Here is a 12,595-nt window from a genome sequence, read left to right on the forward strand (position 1 = left end):
CTAATCTTTAGTACTTACATACTCCAATCTGATTTCCTTTTATGTTGCTTTCTCTCTCAGCACATGATACTTAATAGATATATTCTTAGTCTTATAATGCAATGCAGGATCCTTGGACATATTCACTATACTTGTGTTATCACAGTAAATGATAACAAGTTCTTCAAACTCAATTATGATATCCTTCAGCATTTTCTTCATCCACAACTTGATTATAATTATTTTTTGCTACAACATACTCTACCTCAGTTGTGCTTTGCTAAATGCAATCTTGCTTCTTGCTTAACCAACAAACCAATCTTCATCCAAGAAATAATGTGCCACCATTGGTGCCTTTTTTTTCATCCATATTTCCTACCCAATGCACATCAATATATGCACAAAGAGTAAAATCACTTGATCTATCATACCAAATTCCATAGTCAGATGTTCCTTTCAAATATATGAATATTCTCTTTACTACTACAAAATGATACTCCTTAGGATCAGCTTGAAATCTAGCTACAATCCCAACTACATTTTCTATATCTGGTTTAGTGTGAGTTAGATATTGCAAACCTCCAATCATGGATCTATACTTCTACTCTACTATAGGTGTCTCATCTTTGTTGGATTATAAAAGGTGTACCAATAGGTTTACAACTTTCCAATCCAAACATTTTCAACAAATATTTTAGATACTTAGCTATGAAATGAAAATACCATCACTATTCTGCACAATTTGTAATCCTAGGAAAAACATTATATCTCCTATCATGCTCATTTCAAACTCATTCTTCATCTCTTCAGAAAACTTATCACTTGCCCTGTCATTACCTCCGAATATGATGTTATCAACAAATATTACTATTATCAGCAAACCATTTTCAACTTCTTTCAAATACAAGTTATTGTCTGTCGTACCTTTAGCAAATCCAAGCTTTGTCAAAAAATTGTCCAACCTTGCATACCAAGTTCTAGGTGCTTGCCTTAGACCATATAGAGATTTCTTTAATCTACATACCATGTCTTTGTCTTCAAATAAAAGAAAACCTTTAGGGTACTCAATAAATACCTCTTCTTCAAGTTCTCCATTTAGAAAAGGTGATTTAACCTCCAATTGACAAACCTTGAACTTCTTATTTGTTGCATAAGCTAGGAACATCCTTATTGCTTCCATTCTAGCTACAGGTGCATATGTCTCCTCATAGTCTATGCCTTCTCGCTGTGAATATCCCTTACATACAATTCTAGCCTTATTCCTCACAACTTCACCTTTCTCATTCATCTTGTTTTTGAATACCCATTTGGTTCCTATCACATTCTTGTTTTTAGGTCTAGAAACTAGCTCCCATGTATCATTCTTCACAATCTAGTCTAATTCTCCCTTCATTGCTTGAATCCAATAATCATCTTTAAATACTTCATCTATGCTCTTAGGTTCAACTTGAGATATCAAACATATTTTCTCATTTTCTCTATTTCTTGTCATCACACCTTTGTCTTTACTTCCAATTATCTTCTCAGGAGGGTGATTCTTTGTAAGATTCTTGTAAGGGATAGGAGTTGACATTTCAAGTCTTATCTCACCTCTAGGTTTAGATCTCTTCTCTCCTCTTTGCTCACTAGTTAACACATCATTTTGCAAATCATTGTTAGTCTCAAAGAAAACTTTTGCATTTTATTTAACAATTCCAGAATTGTTTTCTTCTTTATCTAAATTATAATCTACCATGTTTTCTTTGGTTCTAAACTTTTCATTAATCCTTACATTTTCACATTCAACTATTGTCTTAATTTTATAGTTAAAACATCTATATGCCTTTCTTTTCAATGAATAGCCAAGAAACATGCCTTCATCACTTCTTGTATTGAAGTTACCAATGTCATCATCTCTCTTAATGTAACATTTGCTCCCAAATATTCTAAAATACTTAATTGATGGTGAATGACCAAACCATAGTTCATAAGGTTTCTTGCTCATACCTTTTCTGATATGTACTCTATTCAGAGTTTATATTATTATATTGATTACTTCTCTCCAAATTGTCTTAGAAACATAATTTTCAAACAATAGTGCTCTTGCTGCCTTTGTTACTCTTGCTGCCTCTATTACTACTTTGTTTCTCCTTTTAGAAATCCCATTCTACTCAGGTGTTCTAGGTGAAGATATTTGTCTTTTGATTCCATTCTCTTCACAAAATATGTTAAACTCTCTAGAGGTGAAGTCTTCTCCTCTATCTAATCTCAAACACTTTATATTTACACTAGATTCATTTTCAACTCTATTCTTAAATATCTTAAACTTCTCAAAAGCTCCATATTTCTCTTTAAGAAATGCTACCCACATCATTCTAGTGAAATCATCAACAAAAATCATAAAATACCTTTCACCATAGAATTGTGTTGTTCTTGAAGTACCATTCAGCTCTATGTGAACGATCTCCAGCTTCTCTATAGTAGTGAACTTCTTGCTAGGAAATGATACTTTCTTCTATTTAACCAAAATACATTCTTTGAAAACCACATTAGTAAGCTTTGTTATCTTAGACAAGTCTCTGACTACAAATGTACTACTAAATTTCACAATATTATCAAAGTTTACATGACAAAATCTTCTATGCCACAACCAACTATTGTCCACTTTAGCTACCAAACATATCATTTTAGTAGGGTTCAACTGAAATACATTACCTCTGGATCTAGTGCCTATTCCAATTAGCTTACCATATCTATCTTTGATAATGCATATCTTCTCAGTGAATTGCAATTGAAAATCTTTGTCCACTAACTATCCAACACTCAACAAATTATGCTTCAATCCATCAACAAAATAAACATCATTAGAATAGTTTTACCATCAAGAGTAATAAATCCAATTCTTGTTATGATAGGTTGCATTATTACCAACTCTAACAATACCTCCATCATGATTCCTAAACTTAACAAACTTATTCATATCACTGGTCATTTGATGTGAACAACCACTATCAATTATCTAATCATATTTCTTTTCCACTTGGGAAACTTGAGCTCTTTCTTCTCTAATTTCTCTATCAAGATCATATTCCTTAATAGCCACAAATCCCAATTCATCATCACTTTCACTTTCACCTTTCTCATCAGATTCTTCATCATCATTTGCATACAAATAATTTTTATCTCTTATAGGCTTAAACTTTACCTTATACGTTTTCTCTCTTTTAGGACACTTAGATGCATAATGACCAAATTCATCACAAGTCCAACATTTAAATATTTTCTTACCATCTTTTTCTCTTCTCACAAGAAGAGTTATACCTTCCCCCATCTTCTTGTCTTCATTAGATCTATTGTTAACAACAAAATCTCCACATGTGCTTGCACTCCTTGTTAGATTAGGTTGAATGTTCAAGGCATTGAAAGCTATTTTGACTCTTGCTAGATCTCCAGACTATCTTAGATCTACTTTTGTAACTTTTAATCTTCCAAGCAATGTTTCCTTGGTGAAATCCTTAGTTTAGGATATCAAAAATTGAATCATTTGAGCTACTTGTTTGAATGGTGGCATCAAACTTTTCAAGATCTTCCATACTACCTCATATTCTTCCTTGGTTCCACCATAAGACCAAATTCCTAAAAAAAATTATGATACTCTACCAATATAACTTCATACTGATTCATCTTCCATCTTTTTTCATCTTGAAATGCACATATCCAATTCTACAATCTAATTCTTTTTGCATGTGTATCACCTTCAAAAGTAGATTTTAATGCTTTCCAAATTTCATGAGATTTTTGAAGTGATTTTACCTAACTATGTTTTTTTTTTTGGAAGAATTGATAGTAGAGCTTCTCTAGCTCTCATGTTACACCTGAACAAATCTATCTCTTCTTTAGTACATTGTTCAAGTTGATCTTCTTTCACATTCATCTTCCCATTCTTTGTTAAGGTTCAACAACCTGGATCCATGCACAATAGATGAGTCTTCATCTTCTCCTTTTAACTTTCATAGTTGGCCCCATCAAATCTAGGACTATCCTTTCTAAAAATATTCATCATCAATCTCCCAAAGCTGTTAAGCCTATCCTTTAAGGAGTTGATACTCTGATACCAATTGTTAGAATATATAGTCCACCAATATAACTAAGAGGGGGGATGAATCAGTTATATAATTAATATCACAATTATCAACCTTATTAAACTTTAACTATATGAGCAATATAATAAAAAAACCACAACAAGATACTCATACACAATAACACTAGATATGTTAACTAGGGAAACCCTTGATCAGAGGAAAAAACCCAGTGGGGATGGTACCCACAAGATGTACTAATTTAAATGTTCCTTAGTAGAGGATGGACCCTATTAGGAGTCTATGAATACATTTAGTACATATGAGTCCCTACTAGGAGATTCCAACCCTATTAGGAGTTGTGCCAACCCAGTTAGGAGTTGTGTAAGATAGTTGGACCCACTGCCCAAACAACTTCAAGGGCAAGACTAATGAACCCACTATCCAAATGATCTCTATATTATTCCTTATAGAATAATAGAATTGTATTGTACTACTCCTTCCTTTTTGTCTGCCCTATTGAATGGACTTCTCCTTCTTCTAATCTTGTAACCAGATCACAAAACTCACATCCAATAATCTCTTGGATCATTTACTTGCATTCTCCAAATACTTTGTTCCTTTTTGCACTTTCTTGATAAACATGCTCTAATTGTATTCCATACATTTACAAACAAGGAAAACATATTTCCTTTATACCGTATCTTGAAAATAATTCCTTGAGTTGGCCTTGAGGTTTTCCCAATTAATTATAATAAGATAATTAATTAATTATAATTACAATAGCACTATTAACTCAATCTATAAAAAAATTCACACATGTAATACTAGGGCTTGTGCACTTGTTGACATCACCAATAGACTGTCCTTTGTCACTACCTGACTGTGCATCTCTTTACTGCATCTTAGATGTAATATAGAGAACAAACATTAGGAACTTCTTTTCCAATACTTTGTCTCTGAACTACTTGTTGTAAATAGAGTACAACTTCTGTATGTCTTTGATTTAGACTCTACGCACACAACCACGTCATTAGGACACTATACTAAAAATGTCCATCACTATGCATCACCAAACAATCAAACCATTGTTCGTACGACCAAGATATTTGTCTGCTACTCAGCCAGTCTTTACAGAAACCATGTTGTATTGACATCAATGACAAACACAATCATGAATGCAATATGTCAATATTCCCCAATCCTCAGGATACTCCCCCAATGTAGTATCATCAACCTTCATGCTAAAACTTGGGTCATTTCTCTTGATTTCTCAAGAGTAGGCCCTCTAAAGGATTCTAAATGACACAAAATGGATCCATCCTTGGAGGTCAAGATTTATGATTCACCACAAGGGTGAAGAGTATACTCTCCTATTTCATTTGTTTCCCCCAAACACACCAAGAAGCTCAATTATCCCACTTGCTTTCAAAATATAAAGTTGGTTTAAGATTTCTGATTTACCACAAGGGTGAAGAGCATACTTTCCTACCACCAAGAGATCCTAATTGCAAGTTTTAATGTGCCTATGAAAGATGACCAAGTAGTAATACTGTCGCACAAGAAAATAAGGGAAATACAAGAACTTGTATATTTTTATGCTCTTTTAGGCAGCATTGCAAACAATTGTTAGTAGCCTTTTTTCATTTGAAGATTTGACATGCATTCTTTTAGAACAAATTTTCAAGCATTTAGAGCAACCCTACAAGCACAAACGTTAGTCCAACAAAAAGTTAGTCCAAAATAATACAAAAGCATGTAGTAAAACCTCTTTTAGACAATAGTAAACCCAAGAAATCCTAAAAATAGAATATCAAAGACTTGAAATCGATACAACAAATCAAATAGTAACAAGTTCTAGGTTGGGCGACATTTTTTTGTAGACAAAATATCATACGATACGATACTTTTCAGTAAAGGGCTATGATACTTTTGTGTTGTGCAATATTTATCCCTATAGTCATGCAATAGAACTATATGTTGGTGCAATAGAGTTTTGTATTGGTGTAAAATAATTCTAGTAGAAAAGTACCACACAACCATACTAAGAAATATTGTATGTTACTAATAAAGTGTCGTCTAATAATTGCAATTGCAAAAAAGAAAAATAGATAGATAGCAAGTAGAAAGTGCAGCATAAAAGTACAAATTAAGAGGCAAAACCAAAACATTCTACCCCACCGTGGGTGACAAAAATGTACACTCAAATTGTGTACTTCGCTAAACCTTTCTATCCAAGATATCCCATAGATTGGAACACTCAAATGTCAGCTTAGAGCTCCCTGGTCATGGAGTGCAAGAGACCTAAAATAAGCATGAAGTGAGATCTCAAATGAGCTTAAGAGATTCAACCCTTACTAGTAAACCATGAAATGGGAGGTTCTTGAGATAAGAGCAAGAATGCTAGTGTCCAAAATAACTCTCAACATGCAATGCAATAAATGAAGCTAGACTAAGATGAAATGCACAATACAATTAGATTTAGCAAGTTGAATATGTTACAACCATTGCTAATTAGACTATGTGAGCTATGAGATAACAAAGAAAATTAAGCTATGCTATATTAATCTAAGCTAAGATGGATTATGCGAGAATGAGACAAGAAGCAAGAAGTTCTCCACAAGTGTTCTTAAGAAAATCTGCTAAGAAACCTACAACATAACAATACTAAAAAATTAGATCCTTAGAGAAGGAGAGAGCTCTCTCTTTTAAAAAGTAGACGGATGGTTGAGATCAAGATCAAGAAATGGATAATCAAGGGTAGAGTTGAATTTTTGCATGATCCATGTGCAAGATCAAGTCAACCGATGAAATGGAGTTGACTTTTCATGTGAGACAAAAGCCTTATCTTTTAATTTGTAAATAGGAAAAAGACTTTATGTATGCATATTGAGTGGGTTATAAGAATGGAGCCTTTTATTTAATTAAAAGGGGACATGTTTTTTTAATCAAATACTGACTTAGGGTATTATAGTCAAACTATAGGTTTAAATTAGATAAAATAATTTCTAACAATTTGGCCTAGGCAAATGATTGAATAATTTAGCCAAAATACTGAGAAGGGGAATAATAGTCTAGATGATCATTTTTAGGTGACTATAGTCACAACATTACATGTAATTTGCATCTTCTTAAGCTCCTATTAAGATTTTTTCATAGTGTATTCTAAGTCAAGCATGAATCTTAATGGATTTGATACTTTCTGTAGTATTGGTGTGATGTTCTTTAATACTTCCACCACAGTGTCCTTGATTTCTACCAATGATGTCTTTTTCCTCTCAAGAAGATTCATTACCCTCTCCATGTGTTTTTCTTCTACTTTCTCTACTGCAAAATTTTCAATGTCTAAGTTGTCAACAGTTTGATTCATTTGACTTGTCAAGTCAGTACTGGAGTCATATTGAACATCTATAGCTATGTTCATTGTCACATCTCTGATACTCACCAGTGTTGAGGCTCATTTTCATCTCTTGGCTATCTACATAAGGAATATGTACTGGTAAACTTGTTTAGAGTATTTTTTTTAATCTCTTTATCACTCATCTCATCAAGTCTCTCTTTCTATTTGTTAAACTCCTTAAATATATTTATGTCAATTTCTTATTTTGCATCATGCTCAAACAATTATTCTTCATCTTTTGAGTCAGAAGATGATGATGAAGAGGGTGATGAGTGTTAGCTCTTTCTCCTCATCTTCTTCTTACCATGTTCTTTGTCTTCTCCCTCTGTACTGAGCTTTCTCTTTGAGGACTTACTTTGTTGTCCATGTGACTTACTTTCAATCATTTTAGACTTATGTGGTGTAACTTCTTCTACATGTGATTTATTCTTCTCTTTCTCTTTCTCTGCCTCTTAGACTGCTGTCTCCTATTGTGTATGATTTTTCTCTTTATCAAATGTATTGTTCCCTTGACATGGTGTCTCTTTTATTGGGGCTTCCTCCTTTTCTAGTGAATTATGCTTCAAGCCAGTGCTTGTAGTTGTACAAATCTTATCTATCTTTTTTATCCTCTCCATTTTATAACTCTTCTCTTTTGTTGCCACTTGAGAATCTTCACCTTGAGTTCCCTTTGTGACTAGTATTGTAGTGTTAGCTAGTGTCTTTGATTGTGCTAACTCCTTTTCTTGTGCAATTGGATGTTGAGAATCTTCATCCTTATTTTTAATCTTGGGGGATTTATCTATTTACACCTCCTATTCTTTGGATATTTTCTCATGTTGTGTCTTATCTAAGACCTTTTCCTTGACAAATTTTGTCTTCTTAGTAGTGTTTACTTTTTCTTGTTGAGTCTCCTTGATGGGAGAGCTAACTCTTACTGGAGAGTATATCCTTATTGGTGAGACAGGTCTAAATGATGAGGCTTCCTTTGTTTCCTCCTATTTTCTTTCTCTTTTTCTTCTCCTTAGCTTGAGTGTAGTCATTTTCAAGTGGCTTTGCTTTTGATATTGTCTATCATTTCTCCTTGGTTGAGTCCTTTGAAGAATTAATCAATTCTAGTGACTCCTCTCTCTAAGGGCTCTATATACATTGATAAATTGTGTGTACTTCTCTCCTTGGTGATGTAAGAAGGTTAAATTTTACTGGTACTTTTGGTATCTCTTCTAGATATCCCTCTTCATCTTCATCTTTACTTGATCCAATCACTTTTGCCTTCTTTTCCTTTTTTATTGCAGTATGTTTTTTCCTTTTGGATTAGATTGCAGAGTTCATTGTACCTTCCCTTCCTCTTCCTTATTTTTCACATTGAAACTTTCTAACTATTTTTCATCATGCTAAGTAAGACAATAATAATGACCTTAAGCTAAATCTACTTATTTATCACATGAGTCTCACTGTTGATTGGTGAGATCACAACCTCACTAGGCTTGGCCTCTACAGCCTCATCACTTTATTTATCCACTTCTTGTAGAAGTCTTGTGTGGCTTCTTATGTGTTCATAATCTTGCTCTTTCCTTTTCTATTAGGGGATCAATTATTTGACCTATCTCTTTAATCTACAAACTCTAGCAAGATGTCAATTTTTTTTTGCATTTATTAAAGACCATACATGTTCCTCTCCAAGGTCCTAAAATGTTTCTCTAACTCATTCCTAACTTGCAATATGCTGCAAGGTGTCCACTATTTCCACAAGTTGAGAATATCTATGTATTGAACCTATCCCTCCTATTGGGACTTGTTGACTTAGGGGATGACTCATTTGGTCTCACCTTGTATCTACAATCTTCAGCCTTGTGTACTTATCACAATAGTAATAGTAGCCATCAATCCTTTTCATGCCTAAGTGAGATCTGTATTCTTGTTCAATGTGGCTATATCGACAGTAGTTATAAAAATATCCATTAAAGGCATGTTAGATACCAAGTAAAACTTGTTTGTGCCAACAAACATTTGAAGTATGTCCTACTTTACCACAATAATGAAAAGTAGGTTTCTTAGGTATCATAACTTTGGATGAATTTTTTTCTTGGTTTTTGAAATTTGAACTTTTTCCTCTAGAAGACTCACCTTCCTCAATCTTGTTGTCACCTTCATATCCAAGACTGGTAGTACTCTTTTTCTTCTTTGAGCTTGTAGTTATTTATCTATATTTTCTCAGCTCTTATCAAACTTTCTCAAATTTTCATTTCCCTCATTTGTACTCTTCAACTCCTCAGTTAGCTTGAGTACCTTTTCAATCAGTTGTGTGAACTTCTCCATGCTAGGATGGTCTTTTCCTTCTTCTACCTGCACTCTCTATGCATCTATGCTTCTTGTTGCTTCCTCAGTTATTTGCTTAGCCTCTAGAGCTACTCTCGATGCTTCCTTGGCTTCACCTTCGGCTAGAATTGCATTATCTCTCTCCTCTTGTAGTTTTCCTAGCTTTTTCGCTGTCTCCTTTGACCCTTCTTCATTCTCACAATGTTTTTTCTTAGTTTATCATTATGCACCATAAGAATAGAGATGGATTCTTCATATTCATTTGGTATGCTTTGTCCTTATAGTTGATCAATGATTTCATGACTCTCACTAAGTTACTTCATGAGCTTCTTTCGCTTTGTTAAGGGGATCCTTAACTTATCTTTCAAATCATTAATGGTGGAGAGAGCATCTTCCAACTACTTATAAAGTTTGAATGCTTCAATTAGATCTTCTCTCAAGCTATTAAGCTCATTTCTCCTAGGGTTTTCATTGTGATACCAATTCATTTTCCAAAATGATACTTAGAGGGGGGTGAATTAGTTTGATCTTTCTAACTAGTCTATTGAGTTATCGCACAAAATATTCTATATACTAGTTGCTTTAATAACAACACAATGATAAAAGTGTAGGAACATAAAAATACATGAGCTCACACAAAAAATGCATACACAAATAACACATGGATTTTTATTTGTGGAAACCCTCAATGAGGGGATAAAACCAAGGTGGGAGATATATACCCACTAGCCTTTTACTATAGATAAAAGGTTACCCAATTAAAGGCTACAACTATTCTTTCTAAGAATACATCTAGTTATGAATAATGGCAACCTATTAGGATTATGAAAGCCTTTTACAACTATTTTTTTAAGGATTTAAAACACTCTATCTAGGAGGTACTTGGTTAGAGGATTTACAATATGCTTGATACTAAAGCATGCTTAGTTAAAGGCTTACAAAATGGTTGTAATGGTAAGAAAGCAATCAAAATGATTGATCTAAATAAATAACACACCTTGCCTTCTAGATCTCCTAAGTATATCTTCAAGATTCCTTGATCTTCACTCGCTATCTTGGTTTCTTCTGTAATAGCAATTGTATCACCTTTCTCTCTTTCTAATTTTACTTTGGCTGCAATCACCAATCTGTAACACTTCAAATATCTCCTCTACAACTATCTTTTTCTTCACTATCTCACTCTCTGATCTTCAACTCCACAATTTTATGACAACAAGTTTAAACTAAAGTATTATATGTTATGTATTCTTTGATGCTTGGATGCCAAACCCCAAAAATAAAATCCCACTCAAAGTAGATGCATTCATATTTTTAATCACATACTCAAGTTGGTCAGAGGAAACCCGTGACACCTACTAATAGGGGCTATGTGTGTAGGCCTGCTAGTCATCCTATAGACCTACATGTAGCTTTTGTCCTTACATCCTCATGTTGATATAGCTTGTACAATTGTCACATCATGGTGTAATATGTGTGTTCCTCTACATTGTCACGTTGATGGTGATTCACAATGTTAAATTACTACATATGACACATTCACTTTGTTTGTTTGTCTTTTGTTCCTTATCCTCAACTTTTGTGTGATTTAACTGGTGTAGGAGTCTATTGATGTTCATTTAGTCATCATATCATTTTCTTTCTTTGTTCACTAGTTTCCAATCAATAACAACACTTTGGTGTGGTAAGTGTTAGCATCATCAATCTATACTTATCATGCCAATGAGACTTGTAAGTCCAGCGCATGATAACTAAACCATCATTGCATATCAATGGTCATAATTATTATATTTACCTTTTTTACATAATATTTAAATTAATATTTGAAAAAAATATTCATGTCTAATTTTATAAGAAGTTACTAGGAAAAAAAAATCATAAATAAAAACTTAAAGAATAGAAGACATTGAATTTAAACACTTAAATTTCTCACATCTAAAATTTAGAAGTTAAAAATTGTGTGGTCATAGTTAATTACCAATTAAGATTATTATCTTCTAGAAAAAACTGAATTTTTTTTTTTTTTTTTAATGGAGTTGTTAGGTAGGAATGTAGTAGTAGGTAACAACAATGGTGATGCATCCTGTAATCTGGAAGGAATCGAGGAGGACAAGGAGGATGGTAAGGATGAAAAGTCAAAGGGTGATTCTCAAAAGAAGCAGAAAGATGTTCTTTGCAACCTCACTGACCAAGGTTATGTTGGGAACCCACTTCAACAAACTAGAGGAGAGGGACCCTCACATCTAGTCAATATAGAGATCAAGGTTCCTTTTGAAGTTGGTTTGAAAGATAAGGTGGGAGATACAAAGGGTAGGAAATGGTCATCACTTTTTGGTACAAATCATGCAGGTCAATCATCTTTCCACCTATTATTTCAAAATTGTGCTAGGACAAAGGTGAGTTCCAAATATTTGTGTTGGACCCTAGTTTTTATTATTCTATTTCAACAATGGACTTTACACTTGTTGGAAAATTCTTGGGGGCCTAACCAGATATTGATTCTTTAAGGAATATGGTCAAGAGGAAATGGGTCCTTCAGGGTCAAGTGGATATAGTGGTCATGCCTAAAGCCTTCTTCTCCTTTGTTTTCAATTGTAAGGAGGATTTGAATATGGTTCTATGCAGAGTACTTTGGTATTTTGGAAGAATCTCCCTTATGATCAAGAAATGGGAACCAAATTTCGATTTAGCTAATGTATTCTTCCTTACAATGCCTGTATGTGTTTAGCCTCTAAGTCTCCCATTGGAAATCTGGAATGAAGATGTTTTTAAAGGGATTGTTGGGTCATTTGGAGAGCTTATAGCTATTGATAATATGACTACTATCAAATCTAGACTTCCTTATGCCATGATTTGTGTGAAA

The sequence above is a fragment of the Cupressus sempervirens genome, chromosome 5 (assembly GCF_028749045.1).
Source record: "Cupressus sempervirens isolate cs-2001-9-10 chromosome 5, ASM2874904v1, whole genome shotgun sequence".
Classification (NCBI taxonomy): Eukaryota; Viridiplantae; Streptophyta; class Pinopsida; order Cupressales; family Cupressaceae; genus Cupressus; species Cupressus sempervirens.